A 16112-nucleotide genomic window follows, 5' to 3' on the forward strand; every position below is an offset into this window, starting at 1 on the left:
AGTTATGATCAATTTTAAATTACTAGTGTTAGCTCGAACTCCAGCGGCGGGCTTACGTGCATGACAAAAAAATTTGCCGCTTTATAGTTGATATCGAACCTCGTTGATACAAACTACGAAATAAACAACTTCTGTACACTAAAATCCCCTGCTACTCCCTCGACAGAGCTTAGAATGGCTTAGGCTGAACCCTATTTCGAACCCACTCACCAAGCTGCGGGTACGTTTCAATGAAGGAAGGGGCAGCATGGGCAATCGAAAGACGAGGTTTCCGGCAATAGGGTCATGCAGAGCTAATACAGCAACACTGTACGAGATAAGCAAGCCTATACCACATCACAGAATACAGAAAACCATTCCGTATTGGTCCTTCCTTATCGGTTAATTCTGCCCTCAGTAAAATAAGCGACCATCCCGGCATAACGACGGTGCGAGCTATTATGACGGGTATGAAGACGCAACATGGTTCTGTAATTAAGCACACGTAGCCGTGTCATCGCAGGCTCCCGGGCGCTGGTCACAGGTAAAATCTACATAGCAGCGAAGCTCGTCCCCGATATTTGTTATCAAAGCCAAGTCCAGCCGAATGTTGAAGAGTATTTATTTAGTCCCGTGTAACACATTGTCATGTACCTGAGGCGATGGCGTAGGGGTTAGAGCATCCGCCTCGCATGCAAGAGATCCGTGGCTCAAATCCCGGTGCCGCGCAGTTCCCAACCGGATTAAAAAAAAAAATCCGCGTGTTGATGGAACTGCATTAAGAGGCCTGGGGTGCGGCCTCACCGGTAACCACCGCCGGGAACGCACTCCCTCACCAGAGAAGGATTGGCCACCCTGCTGCAGTATCTGGCCACTACCTCCCACATGCATACGTCAAATAACTCATGGCCCTCAGTCCCCAGCAGCTGCGAAGCAACTGACCACGGCGGCGGTCAGATCTGCAACGCAGCAGAGGGTGCTAAGAATCTCTGGATCCGGACAGGCCGCCATTGGAACCTGAACTTGGCAACAATTAACGCTAGAACCTTATCTAGTGAGGGAAGTCTAGCTGTACTATTCGAGGAGCTAGAGGGTGTTAAATGGGATATAATAGGGCTCAGTGAAGTTAGGAGGACAGATGAGGCCTATACTGTGCTACAGAATGGGCACGTCCTTTGCTATCGGGGCTTGGCAGACAGAAGAGAACTGGGAGTGGGGTTCCTAATTCACAGAAACATAGCTGGCAACATAGAGGAATACTATAGCATTAATGAAAGGGTGGTAGGTATTGTAATTAAACTGAATAAAAGATACAAGATGAAGGTAGTACAGGCTTACGCGCCTACACCCAGCCATGATGACGCTTCAGTTGAAAGCTTCTATGAAGACGTGGAATCGGCAATGAGTAAGGTAAAAACACAGTATACTATAGTGATGGGCGACTTTAATGCAAATGTAGGGAAGAAGCAGGCTGGAGACCAGGCAGTAGGAGATTATGGCATCGGCACTAGAAACGCCAGAGGAGAGCTACTAGTAGAATTCGCAGAACGCAATAATTTGCGGATTTTGAATACCTTCTACCGAAAACGAGAAAACCGCAAGTGGACATGGAGGAGCCCTAATGGCGAAAATAAGAACGAAATAGACTTTATAATGACTGCACACCCAGGAATCGTGAAGGATGTGGAAGTGGTTGGCAAGGTACGATGCAGTGACCATAGAATGGTACGGTCTCGAATTCGCCTAGACTGGAAGAAGGAACGACAGAAACTGATACGCAAGAAGCCAATCAATGAGCTAGCACTGAGAGGGAAAGTACAGGAATTCAGAGTGTTGCTGCAGGTACTCGGCTCTTAGGTACTCGGCTCTTAGTGAGGAAACCAACCATAGCGGCTCTTAGTGAGGAAACCAACCATAGCGTAGATACAATGAATGATAATCTGACGAGTATCATTACGGAGTGTGCAGTGGAAGTTGGAGGCAGGGTAGTTAGACAGGACATTGGCAAGCTTTCCCAGGAAACGAAGAACCTAATTAAGAAGCGTCAAATCATGAAAGTCTCAAGTACAACAGACAAAATAGAACTGGCAGAGCTTTCGAAGTTGATTAATAGGCGTAAGGTATGCGATGTAAGAAGGTATAACATGGAGAGAATTGAACACGCTCTGAAAAACGGAGGAAGCGTCAAAGCCGTGAAGAGGAAACTTGGGATAGGCAAAAGTCGGATGTATGCACTAAGGGACAAAGAAGGCAAAAGAACTACCAATATGGATAGCATAGTTAAAATAGCGGAGGAGTTTTACAGAGATCTGTACAGTAGCCGAGACAACCACGACCTTAATACTATAAGAACTAGCAGTAACCCAGATGACACCCCACCAGTAATGATAGAAGAAGTCAGAAAAGCTTTGGAGAGCATGCATAGAGGCAAACCTGCTGGTGAGGATCAGGTAACATCAGACCTACTGAAAGATGGAGGACAGATTGTGTTAGAAAAACTAGCCACCCTGTTTACGAGGTGTCTCCTGACGGGAAGGGTACCAGAGTCTTGGAAGAACGCTAACATCATCTTAATACATAACAAAGGAGATGACAAGGACTTGAAGAATTACAGGCCGATCAGCTTGCTCTCTGTAGTGTACAAGCTATTTACAAAGGTAATTGCTAACAGAGTAAAGAAAACATTAGAATTCAATCAACCAAAGGAACAAGCAGGATTTAAAACAGGCTACTCAACAATTGACCACATTCATACTATCAATAAGGTAATGGAGAAATGCTCAGAGTATAACCAACCACTATACATAGCCTTCATAGATTACGAGAAGGCATTTGATTCAGTAGAAATATCAGCCGTCATGCAGACACTGCGAAATCAGGGCGTAGATGAAGTATATATAAACATTCTGGAAGAAATCTACAGAGATCAACTGATACCATAGTGCTTCATAAAGAAAGCAACAGAATACCAATCAAGAAAGGTGTAAGGCAGGGGGACACAATCTCACCAATGCTATTTACCGCGTGCTTACAGGAGGTTTTCAGAAGCCTAGAATGGGAACAGTTAGGGATAAGAGTTAATGGAGAATACCTTAGTAACTTGCGCTTCGCCGATGACATTGCATTGCTGAGTAACTCAGGGGACGAATTGCAACTCATGATTACGGAGTTAGACAAAAAGAGCAGAAAGGTGGGTCTTAAAGTTAATCTGCAGAAAACGAAAGTAATGTACAACAACCTCGGAAAGGAGCAGCGCTTCGAGATAGGTAATAGTGCACTTGAAGTTGTAAAAGACTATGTCTACTTAGGGCAGGTAATAACCGCAGAGCCTAACCACGAGATTGAAGTAACTAAAAGAATAAGAATGGGGTGGAGCACATTCGGCAAGCACTCTCAAATTATGACAGGTAGATTGCCACTATCCCTCAAGAGGAAGGTATATAACAGCTGTATCTTGCCGGTACTTAGCTACGGAGCAGAAACCTGGAGACTTACAAGGAGGGTTCAGCTTAAATTGAGGACGATGCAGCGAGCAATGGAAAGAAAAATGGTAGGTGTAACCTTAAGAGACAAGAACAGAGCAGAGTGGATTAGGGGACAAACGGGGGTTAAGGATATCATAGTTGAAATAAAGAAGAGGAAATGGACATGGGCCGGGCATGTAGCGCGTAGACAGGATAACCGCTGGTCATTAAGGGTAACTAACTGGATTCCCAGAGAAGGGAAGCGGGTTAGGGGGAGACAGAAGGTTAGGTGGGCAGATGAGATTAAGAAGTTTGCGTGTATAAATTGGCAGCAGCAAGCACAGGACCGGGTTAACTGGCGGAACATGGGAGAGGCCTTTGTCCTGCAGTGGACGTAGTCAGGCTGATGATGATGATGATGATGATGATGATGATGATGATGATGATGATGAACACATTGTATTTGTAAGTAAGTTGAAATTACATGCCTAGCTCTTTCAAACATGGAGATCTAAAGAGCAGCGAGCTGCGGAGATGACGTAGTTTAGTTCTTGTGTTTTTTTGACAGTAGCCTTTGATGACAACACAACAGTATTCACGGAGATGGCAGGGACTCGATGTTAGGCGTATACCAGGCGCAAAATGCGTCGTACTGGTGATGGCTTTGCGGTGTGCTGCAGTTCAAAACGCACGCTTTTCCTGAATTTACGATACCATACGAACAAATAGCCAAGAGCTGTTCAGCATGTGTAAGACGACCTAGGAACATGCGAGAAATACAACTAAAGCTATAGTTTTTCCAGTGCCGTCTGAAAATAAGCCTCATCAATATTGGATTCAGTGAAAGTGTTCCAGTGGAAAGCTGCCTGTAAAAAAATCTTTTCGAATACAATAGTTTAGGCTAATATCGCTTTCAACATGTGGTCGCGATTATGCAAGTGTTAATTGGTCTTTCAAGGTAATGATGAATGCCTTCATAATAATAAATGCAGAATACTAATGGCAACGTTGCTTTCTGGTTTTTCAGTACAAAGAATTTAGTGAAACGCACGTAAGTAAGCGTCTAGTTTTTTTTGACCTTCTTATTGCGCCACAGCCATTGGCTCAATCCCACTACTCTACATTGGCTGACCCAAATTGAAGAATACATATAACCCAACAAATGGCTTTGTGAAATGGGGTATATACCAAAACACTCAACACCCACTGAAATGACGAGTTGGCCCGAATAAACTGGTTGCCTGAAAAACCTTCAAAACATAGAAATATTTTAGCCTGACTAAGGGAACATCACCAAATTCACTGTTTCATCGGTGCCCACGATGCGGAACTAGTTGAATTCTTTTTAACAACCAAGATAAACTTCGTCAAAGTCTTCATGTGCGGGGACCGCCTTGAATCGTATCGGAATTTACCCAGATACAGTGGATAACTGTCACTAAGGATATGTGGCATTCCTCCCACCACGCCCTCTGCTCCTTACTCGCGCAACTCACCTCTACGCCCACTACTGCTACCCCTCCCTCTTATGTCACCCTCGTCATGCCACGCCATTTTCAAGTCATTCCTGCGTCATTCCCACGTCCATAATTGGAAAATTTGTTGAAGCACACTAAAAACAGAAGGACAGAAGAGGCTGACGAGGACAGCGCTTGCTCTCACAACTAAAGTTTTGTTAGTCAGAAAAAAAAGTGTTTAAAGCGGTTACATGGTTTTTCGCGCATGTTCAACAGGTTTCCACGACACCCAACTCCATTCAACACACTTCAGTCAATCTCATTTCATTCCACCAGCTTTGCTGCCTCATCAGTGTCCGCCAAGTAGAGCGGGCTGAGATTTTCGTTAGGCACAATCATGTCAATCGAATATATAATGAAGATGAGGAAAAAATAGGAATAGCCACTTGTACTTTTTGATTGAAGGGAGTGCAGTAATTACGTCATGGCGACAGCTGCCCAAGCTCTGTTGACAGAACATCCCACAAGTAATGCTAAGGTGTAACTCGCCTATGATCACTATCGTCAGCGGGCTACTGTTCATCCCCTGTCAAGAATCTTGCCTTTATATTATAGATATATGACACTTTCATTGAGCACTACTTTATAGCATCGCGAAATGATTTTCTTTGTACAATTATCAATTCATCTTACAGCAGGTGATGAACATTGCATAGCAGTGTATATATGCACACCGTGTTTATAATACGACAAAAAGTGCGAAATTAGACACACAGTGCCGAAGAAAACCCCGTTTTTATCTTTCAGCCGGAGTTCAAATCAACTGTAGATCCAATGACATCAGAGTGTTACGAGAAAGCAACAAGGCCGAAATATGGCTGAAGAGAGGAACATTGAATCCATCTTCAACTTTCGCCAACAAAGATGAACGCTTTTACCAATAAAGATTTGCAAATCAGTTATGCACTTGCTTAAATTTCTCAGGTTCGAAGTATTTCGAGTGTTTAGCTAGCTTACGATAGCAGAACTATTTCGGGAGGTTTATGCTTAATCGGACCTTGCGGTCGTACTGGAGTTGTTGTGCTCGGATGCCGACCCGGAAGTCGTGGGTTAGACATAAGGTGCTGCAGTCGCATTTAAATGTCGGTGAAATTAGAAACGCTCGTGTATTGTGCGACATAAATGCATATCAAAGAACACAAGCTGGTTAAAATTTCTGAAGCCTTCGGTGGGTACTGTGCACCTCATAGTCATATAATTGCTTCGGTGCAAAATAATCAACAGCAATTGTTGCTAGGCTCATGTTTTCAAGTAGTTATACCTATCAGAATTATCGTTATCACTGCCATGTGCGCACACTGTCAAGCGAATGTCTCTCCGAGTAGTCTTCGATTCTCCCCTCCGTATTTGACACAACAACAAAGAAAAAAGAATACTGTTCACTGGTGAAATCTTTTCTTGATTTTCTTATACTTGACAATATTCTTTGACGTCTCCTTCTATTTGAATGGATAACTGGTTGAAACAATTCTAAGCAAAAAAAGCACCCGTGAATAACATCAAGCTGTAAAAGGAAAGCTTTCAACGTACGCAAGATGAGGTGGAAGCTTTCATATGAAAGTGGCAGTTGATTTTCACCGAACACTAAAATTCTGCAACTCGCACCACCCACCTGGGATTATCCCTTTGACAAGGAATCAAATTGGCAGGATAGTACGTAGTGTATGGGCAAAACAACGATTACATTCAGTGGAGCAACGATCTCAGAGTCATCTAACCCAGCGGGCCGCCGTCAAGGAATTTCGTCCTGCAAGGGCCGGGGTACTGAAGAAGGTAGGAAGGGGGGTAATTGGCAATTTGCCAGCAACTATTGCTAATTGAAAGAAAAGTGCCGCATCTTACATAAAATTCATTTCTAAAGCAGGTTTGATGCCAGGATTACAAAATTATGCAGATAGCGGTCTCCAAAATGACTGAAATCTGGGCGCCTATTCCGAAATTTAAGTTTTGTTTCGCGGCTACGTTTATAAATGAGGTGAACATGTGGGATGCCTCACGAAACAATGTTTTAGACCAGTCATGCCTGTGTAGCCAATGAATATATTAATTTTAAAAATAGAAACAATGTGGGGGCGAAGACTATCATGTGTGGGCAGCAGGCCACGGGCCGCAACCGAGGGCCTTGCAGGCAGCGTGATTGAAAACCCTGGAGTAAGAAGTGTAAAAGTAAGTTCCAATGAACATACCGTGAAGCTTTCAGATATCGTTAGCATCTAATAAAATTCGGTTGCATCCACATGCGTGTTCACGAATTTCATTGTAGAAAGCGCATAACGGCGCGGGCACAGGCAGGACCCTTGCACATGACCAACTTCACTTGAAATTGAGCCACTGCATCGGCTACCTAGCATGCGTGTCTGACTATTTGCATTGTTTTCGATGCAACTATACGAACTACGTAGACTTTTCCCACTATTGATGTTCACGAAGTAAACAAAAGAACAGCCTGTGTGCGCTATGCGTGATTCCACGCTTTTCTCCGTGACAGTGCCGCAAGTAAATCGTGGAGGCATAGGCTGTGCCAATTACGCCATATTGGCTGCATTGGCTGCACATCTGGAGTGCCTAGTGTTCTCGTCTGGGCTCATATTGGCGTGCTGCACCGCAGGGCAGGGAAATAACAAGCGTCTGAAAGAACGGCAGGGAATAAGAATGTCCTCTAAAGGCATGCTCGGATCCCAGTGAGTGGCATTGTTAGGGTATTCGATAAAGGAGGCTGTTTGCCGAGTGTGCTAGCGCAAGCGAGTGGCATATATCGGGAATAAGCATATTATGAGGACGCGAAGTCGCATCGGGAGAGAAAGCCTGCAGGCGACATAAGCCTTGTGTCGTGTTGCGTTCGCGTGCCTCTACCCTTTCTACTTGCTGGATCCGTCTTCTACACAAAGGTGTTGTCTTATACAAAACAACGAATAAATTATAACGAAACACACGTCGGAGATATTTAGTGTAAAGAGTCCTTTTTCAAACATTACTTGAAGAACTACCAGTGTTCGTGGGTCGGCACCAATACTGTATTAGATTAGTTTAAGTGAGATAGATAGATAGATAGATAGATAGATAGATAGATAGATAGATAGCGCATTCAATAAGGCACCATTTCTTTTCGTGTATGGATGACACTCTGTGAAGTGATATACAGGAAGTATATCACTTAGCAGGATGTCATCCTATTTCAAAGCAGCTTTATTTATCGGGGGCAAGGCTTCCGTACATCTCTTGCTTATATAGTTTGGAACACCGAGTGAGGCACCACGAGCTAGTGTTAAGGCATCAATTGAAAACAGTTTAATATTGAAGTCAAGATAAAGACGTTCAGCTACTATAATTCCCAAGAACAAAAGATGCGCAGCTCGCAGTGATAAATAGGTAAGCCCAACCAAACCGCTTCGCTAGAAATCACATCACGAGAAATCAAGTAGAGCCTTCCCAGGGTGAATCCTTGGTCTCCCGTGCTGATGAAAGCGTGGACGAGACAAGGAGAAAGGAAGAACATAACACGAGCGCTCACACGAGTGAAATGGTCAATTTTCTCTCGACTGCTCCCTCCGATGTTCTCATTATATTGTGAGTATTGCTGTCTAAACTGTTGAATAAATTCTCTGTTAAAAGTTTTACTTTTGCTCATTGTACACAGAGTGCTCACACATTCGCGCAATATCTTCTACATTTACCTTCTATCATTCGATCTTCGGAGTCATCACCCGCCGCGGTGGTCTAGTGGTTATGGTATACACGGCTGCTGACCCGCAGGTTGTGGCATGCAATCGCGGCTGCAGCGGTTGTATTTTCGATGGAGGCGAAAATTTTGTGCCCGTGTGCTCAGATTTGGCTGCAAGTTAAAGAACACCAGGTGGTCGAAATTTCTGGAGCACTCCACTACGGCGTCTCTCGTAATCATATGGTGATTTTGAGACAGTAAACTTCACATATCAACCAAAAGTGATCTGTGGAACGTGAAGAATAAGAGCAGCAAACATGGTCCCTCTGATACTGTAATAAATTATCTAAAAATTGCTGGGCATTGTCTTTAGGATCTTCAGGAGTAAATCACAGATCTTTGCCCTTTGCTTGGACATACTTAGGACCTGGATGATAGACCCCACAAAGTTGACGAAATCGACAAACACCAACTATTGGCCGACGTATCTAAAAACAAGCCTTGCAATACCCTAGAAATCTTGCTCAAGGGTCCGGCCCACTTTTTCGAGAAATCGGTTAAATGGTAGGCCGAGTACTGAGCAATATATTTCTTGTGCGAATACCAATACGTGCTACCAGCAAAAAACATACGAGGACATATATCCACATCTGAAAAAGTTAATTTAGATTTGTCTCTGGCTCATTACTTCGTGTTTTTCATGTCTGTTCGACACTTGGCGGTCATATATTATTTTAAGCTATAAAATAGAAGTCCTGCTTGCCCGAAATCAGTACTTATAATAAGTTGATAAGCAGGTAAAAAAAATTGAATCAGGCCTACCTATTAGTTTGCTCTCGTAATAAACCTCTCTCTCTCTCTCTCTTTTTTTCTTTATATATATATATATATATATATATATATATATATATATATATATATATATATATATATATATATATATATATATATATATATTGTACTTCTAAAATGCCTAATTATCTTACCCAAAGGCTTCGCTCAATCTTTGAGCCTTTCTAACCCTGTCTCGATTCTTCATCCCAAGAACAGCTTCACGGTGGTTTAGTGGTTCCATGTGACTACTGACGTGAAATGATAATCTGCACATTTGTGCCATTATTGCGTTCGTTCTAAACATGTTTTTCTCATTCATAACAGATTCTTGAAGGTGGAAGTGTTTTGGGTAAACGGAATGCACTTATGACCAGAATAACTTGCATAAGCAGCACACCCACCTCGTCTCTTCTATCTCTCCTATCTCTATGTCTTTTTTAATAAAATGATTAGCCTTGCCTTGCCACCAATACATGACAGCATATCTGAAGATACCTCCCCCTTCCACTTCTATGCTTTAACTCAGTAATTTTGGGTAGAATGCTAAACGCTGTGTCCCCATAAGAAGGCCATAATAGCGGCTATAATTCGCAGTTATGGTGGCCCTTTCTTAGCCAATCAGGGAAAACATTGTGACCCTCTGGACCAATCAAAGTTGACAACATGACGCATTTGACAGTATCGGGAAGTTTGACACTGTGAAGATTAGCACGCCTGGCCTGTCGTGTTTGCTCGTATTATTCGGCTTATTATTGGTAAAAACGCGTAGTTTTTTCGCTGAGGTTTCGCTCTCGCATATGCACAGACGGCTTGGTTTTATTCGAATATTCATGGCGTCATACACCCTCTAACTTTTCGCCGGCTTTTTTACAATCCCCTGTAGTGGGTAAGCGCTATAACATAAGAAGGAAGCAAGCAAGAACACCTCGCGCCTCGTGAGCTGCGCGTGCTTGCTGGTTCTGTACGTAGACCTACCCCAACCGCTATTCGCTTTGCCGACGTTTTTTTACCGATTTCGAGCTCCATCTAAGACGATGGCTTACGGTGAGTGGAATTTTACGGCTGATTTGATTCGGAGCTCGTCCTGTGTACTATCCTACCTCAATGTTCTTTTTGTGCAACCAAAATATGTGTTTAAGAATGCACCAACTAGCCCGAACGAGAAGTTTACTTGATGTTATGGTGTGAACATCCCCTGTGCCAACGAATTGGCGATTTCAGTCGAACCATACGTTCAACGCGTATTGTATCCACGTAAGCACATGTACAACATGATATTAGGAATGTGGTGATTACTTTTCAATCGTATTGGTTATCGCTGTTACCTAAATTAGTGAATGCTAAAGCCGTCCCTGAATGTGTGGAGAAATCCATGGTCGTGTTTTGTTTATTCATCCATAAAACGCGAAACAGATATCCCGAGGCTTCTCGTATTTGCTAACATCAATTTGGAGGTTAATGTCCTGAAACTGCAAACTGTCAGGTATGTGCCACCATGAGGTATGTGAAAGGTGCAAATTTGAAAGTTGTTTTGTAAATGGGCCTTACTGGATGTAAGCAGCGATTTCGCTATAAAAGGGATATAGTAAATGAAAAGTTGTCTGAGTGGTGTGTTCGATAGTAATCTGGTATTGTAGTTATTAAGAATAATTCTACCTTCTCTATTAGCTTCGCGTTTGAAACTGGCATTGATAAAATATACCTCTCATTTAGCCGACTACTGGGCCGGCCGCGATCCCTTTGTGATTTCGCCTTTGTCGCTGCTGGAATAGTTAGGCGTGGTATATAGAATGACTTGTGCTGCATCTTCAAAATATTTAGGGACAATACAGTACACATTATAACCACCCCTACACCCGCTATTATTTGTCTGCAGATTATGGTAAGCGAGGCTTGTATACTTTAGATACTGGGTACGCTGGTTCTCCAATGCTTTCTCTGCTGACAACGTTGTAAGTCGCTAACGGAAGCAATTTAAGCGCTTTGCTTCTTTCATTCGACGCACATGATGGTATATTAAGCTACGATCAAAGGCTCCATTTTGCTTGCTCCTGCAGGTTACGGACAGTATGGACAGCCAGTGGCTTATCCAACTCCTGGTAAGAAGGCAGAGACTGAATTTCGCGATAGTCTCGAAGTGCGAGTTACGCTATATATGGGAAGTGCCTGTACAACAAACTGTAATGAAGTCTAGAGATTTCATCCGATTTTTTTCGAGAGAACTGTCCACAGCCCACAACTACCATCATGATTACTGCCTTGTACATTTTGACGTTAAAAAGGACTATTACGAATACCTGCTTATTTTTTTTTTTCAGATTACGGAATAGAAGCACCCTACGCAACAGGTGAGTTGCGTTTGACTGTTCTACACTGTCTCTACAGTAACGTGCAGCTGATTTGATTGTGTTACACACCTCCGGAATTTTATAGATTACGATGCGTATGACCAATCAAGCGCATCATATGGTGTGGGTAGGCCTTTCCCTTTTTTCTTTCTGATTGCCATCACAAAAATCTGCAGCTGCTCCGAAGATAATGTGAATGAAGACTGAAACGGCACCATAATTCACAGTGATCACGTCTAGTGTAGTGCGGAGTGTATTCATAACAATGAAAGAATGGATGAAAAAATAAAAAAAATGCTTTAATTTAGTGTAGTTTAGGACATCTTCATTTAATCGTAACTATAATATCCCATAATATCCATATCCGTAACTATAGTATCCCACTTGAAGAATTACAGGCCGATCAGCTTGCTCTCTGTAGTATACAAGCTATTTACAAAGGTAATTGCTAACAGAGTAAAGAAAACATTAGAATTCAATCAACCAAAGGAACAAGCAGGATTTCGAACAGGCTACTCAACAATTGACCACATTCATATTATCAATCAGGTAATAAAGAAATGCTCAGAGTATAACCAACCACTATACATAGCCTTCATAGATTACGAGAAGGCGTTTGATTCAGTAGAAATATCAGCCGTCATGCAGACACTGCGGAATCAGGGCGTAGATGAAGTATATATAAACATTCTGGAGGAAATCTACAGGGCATCAACTGCTACCATAGTGCTTCATAAAGAAAGCAACAGAATACCAATCAAGAAGGGTGTAAGGCAGGGGGACACAATCTCCCCAATGCTATTTACCGCGTGCTTACAGGAGGTTTTCAGAAGCCTAGAATGGGAACAGTTAGGGATAAGTGTTAATGGAGAATACCTTAGTAACTTGCGCTTCGCTGATGACATTGCATTGCTGAGTAACTCAGGGGACGAATTGCAACTCATGATTATGGAGTTAGACAAGGAGAGCAGAAAGGTGGGTCTTAAAATTAATCTGCAGAAAACGAAAGTAATGTACAACAACCTCGGAAAGGAGCAGTGCTTCGAGATAGGTAATAGTGCACTTGAAGTTGTAAAAGACTATGTCTACTTAGGGCAGGTAATAACCGTAGATCCTAACCACGAGATTGAAGTAACTAGAAGAATAAGAATGGGGTGGAGCACATTCGGCAAGCACTCTCAAATTATGACAGGTAGATTGCCACTATCCCTCAAGAGGAAGGTATATAACAGCTGTATCTTGCCGGTACTTAGCTACGGAGCAGAAACCTGGAGATTTACAAAGAGGGTTCAGCTTAAATTGAGGACGACGCAGCGAGCAATGGAAAGAAAAATTGTAGGTGTAACCTTAAGAGACAAGAAGAGAGCAGAGTGGATTAGGGGACAAACGGGGGTTAAGGATATCATAGTTGAAATAAAGAAGAGGAAATGGACATGGGCCGGGCTGGTAGAGCGTAGACAGGATAACCGCTGGTCATTAAGGGTAACTAACTGGATTCCCAGAGAAGGGAAGCGGGTTAGGGGGAGACAAGAGGTTAGGTGGGCAGATGAGATTAAGAAGTTTGCGGGTATAAATTGGCAGCAGCAAGCACAGGACCGGGTTAACTGGCGGAACATGGGAGAGGCCTTTGTCCTGCAGTGGACGTAGTCAGGCTGATGATGATAATAATATCTCATTGCTTACCATATATTTAGGATACGCAAATACCTCACGGTGACACAATTTTTTTGTCTGTTCTTAAAAATTGTGCCCTTGAAAACACTTCAGAAACTTGTTTGCTGCCAACATGACGCAAACGCTTATCCGCTTCATGATAGTCACGCTAACCATACCACTAGCTTTTTTTTTCTGCGGTCGAGGTTGCACATCGACCGACAAGCTTTCCGTACAATTACATTGCACGTAGAAACGCAGTACTTAGTATATGTGTCACTGCAGTAATACTATTGGGTATCGCGAGAGCAACACAGAGCACTTCATGAAATTTTTACCACAAAAATGACTGCGCAACGCAACATCCATGTGAGCCTGTATTTGTTTGTAAGTTTCTAATGTCAATATCAGGTCAACAAGATGCTGTTTCTGTGGGACACACTCACTCAACATACTTGCTATGCTCTGGTGGAGCATCGGGCCATAAAAGAATGCATTTTTCAATTCTTTCTGCGCTGATTTCAGTCCTTTTTGTCTTGCGCTTTTACAGGGCAGTCCGAGACGTCCCTTACGTCTGGTAAGACTCTGGTCTCCTTTCGTTCCGTGACAAAAACTGTCACGTTCTACGTATAAACAAACGACGGCGCTCTCTCCACGAGGCGCTTGCATGACTTACTTCACAAGACTTAAGTTACCCCTTAACTAACTTTCAACTAAGTTACACATTAACAAATACGCTTTTCAGCAAGTCCCGGCAAGTTTTCCTCGACGTAAAAGAGGTTGCTCTCGCGAAGACTTCAAAATGCACACGAATGTAGCATGCTTCGTGCTTCCAGTCAAGCACATTATAGTGTTACGGTTTTTCACAATGAACATCAGCACATCAGGGCTTTTATAATCAAGCCGGACACCACGGTGACTTCAGATACTAGGCCTGTCACAAGCATACTCTGCCTCTACAGACTTCAAAAGACGAAAAGTTACTAAAGAACAATAAGGAGAAAGTTATGTTAGTGGTATTAGTAAACATACACTTTCGCTAAAACGCCCCACTTTTGACGTGTACGTATGCAAGCCACAGGAGAAGCGCAAAGAAAACACAAGGGGCGCCGCAGCCATTGACAGTGATGAACAACTCCATGTGACGTAATACGCTTTGATTCAGTCGGCGGGGTATACATTATTCTCTGTCGGTAAAACTAGATTCCATCGTAAAGAATCTAATACGTCGCAAGTCAGGGCTTGTCCAAAACGAACGCGTGCTTTTTTACTTACAGTGTGCTTGGTTTAATGCTGGTATGAATTACAAATGAAGGAGCCTAATAAAGTGACGGCAGATATTTTATAAATATGTATCATCCATATTCCTTGGAAGAATGGGAAAAACGTAGGAAAATGAAATGAAAAAAGGCACCAAGTTTACATGTTTTACTTATCAAGGATTATAGACGCTCTGTTTACGTTCCGGTTGTGTGAGCATGTAAAATTACTATCGCAGGTAAGGGAGAGTCGGGAGGTTCTGGACATTTGGGGGAAGTTGATAGCGCGTCAATCTCTCCTGCAGTTACTTATTCAAAGGCGTTATCCAACGACTCATGCAATTTTTCTAAAAGACCCAACTTCATGGATGTAATGAAGGACGTATTCGGCGAAAGGAGGACTTTATAACGGAAAGTCGCCATTTTTACGTGCCAATAGTGTGTTTCGGCTATCTCACATGTAACGCTCTCAAATTTCAACCGCTTCGTGAGCGCTAATATAAACGTTTCTTCTACGGTACGCATCAGGGTTGTATATCTTCAAATAACAGTGTTTAGGCATGAAGGAAAATTTCAACCGCTACACGCCATTTACTCTGGGAAACGTAGTTTGGGACGAATCGAACAGTCGAGCTATGAAAGGAACGGGACTCTCTATCCTACTGCCTCAGCACGCTACAAAGCACAAAAAAAAGTTAACACAAAAAACCATAGGGTACACGCACATTTGAGAACCATAGGACTTGTCAGCGGCACTGAAGTTTACACAGCCAGATTCCCTGGCAGCGTCTTGGCGCCCGTACAAGAAACGCCACATCACGTAAACACGGCCGAATTCACCGGCAGCATCTCGGGGCTCGCACAAGAAACACTACACTACGTAAACGTGGACTCCGAGCCCTGAGCACGTCCGCTCGGCACGGTTGCCATGAGGCGTTGGTTCGACGAACATTCAAAAAGAACTACAGTGAGCTTGTGAGCCGGGAACGCATAGCAACGCATCGCCAGAAAGGAGAGCGAGCCGAGACACGAGTGGCGTCGGACGTAGCCGACCGAGCTCCAGCACGAAATCCTGTTTTTTCTACACGTAACCACTGCCGATTCACTTGTAACTTCAGTACACTACAGTTTTCTTCTTAAAAATTGAACCTTGCCTTAAGTCCATCATTCACCCATCGCAGACGACTGAACCAGAATACACAGATGTTAGCTCGACAGTATTAAAAGAGAAGTGCTGCATAGTCAAGACCGCCGTCACAGTCAATCCAAAATAAAAATGAAGTTTGCTGAAAGAGTACTGTTCTTCATGTGAACAAGACACGCTTGCCGTTGCCTTTTACGAGGCTCACATTGACATGTCACGTTTTGATAATGACAGGCATGACACTTGTGAAAGC

General features: G+C 43.1%; 1 protein-coding gene across 6 annotated transcripts in view; it reads left to right on the forward strand.

Moving 5' to 3' along the window:
- LOC119171395 (uncharacterized) overlaps window positions 1–16112 on the forward strand; it is a 95106-nt gene that overhangs the window by 61808 nt on the left and 17186 nt on the right. For 2 of the 6 annotated variants that reach the window (XM_075892694.1, XM_075892695.1), the window contains exons 2-4: window positions 11513–11554; window positions 11774–11803; window positions 14007–14033. The gene's annotated coding sequence lies outside the window, so the exon portion shown is untranslated. The remainder of the gene's footprint in view (window positions 1–11512; window positions 11555–11773; window positions 11804–14006; window positions 14034–16112) is intronic. The other 4 variants (XM_075892696.1, XM_075892697.1, XM_075892698.1 and 1 more) reach the window with 3 other exon arrangements.

The sequence above is a fragment of the Rhipicephalus microplus genome, chromosome 4, assembly GCF_043290135.1.
Source record: "Rhipicephalus microplus isolate Deutch F79 chromosome 4, USDA_Rmic, whole genome shotgun sequence".
Classification (NCBI taxonomy): domain Eukaryota; kingdom Metazoa; phylum Arthropoda; class Arachnida; order Ixodida; family Ixodidae; genus Rhipicephalus; species Rhipicephalus microplus.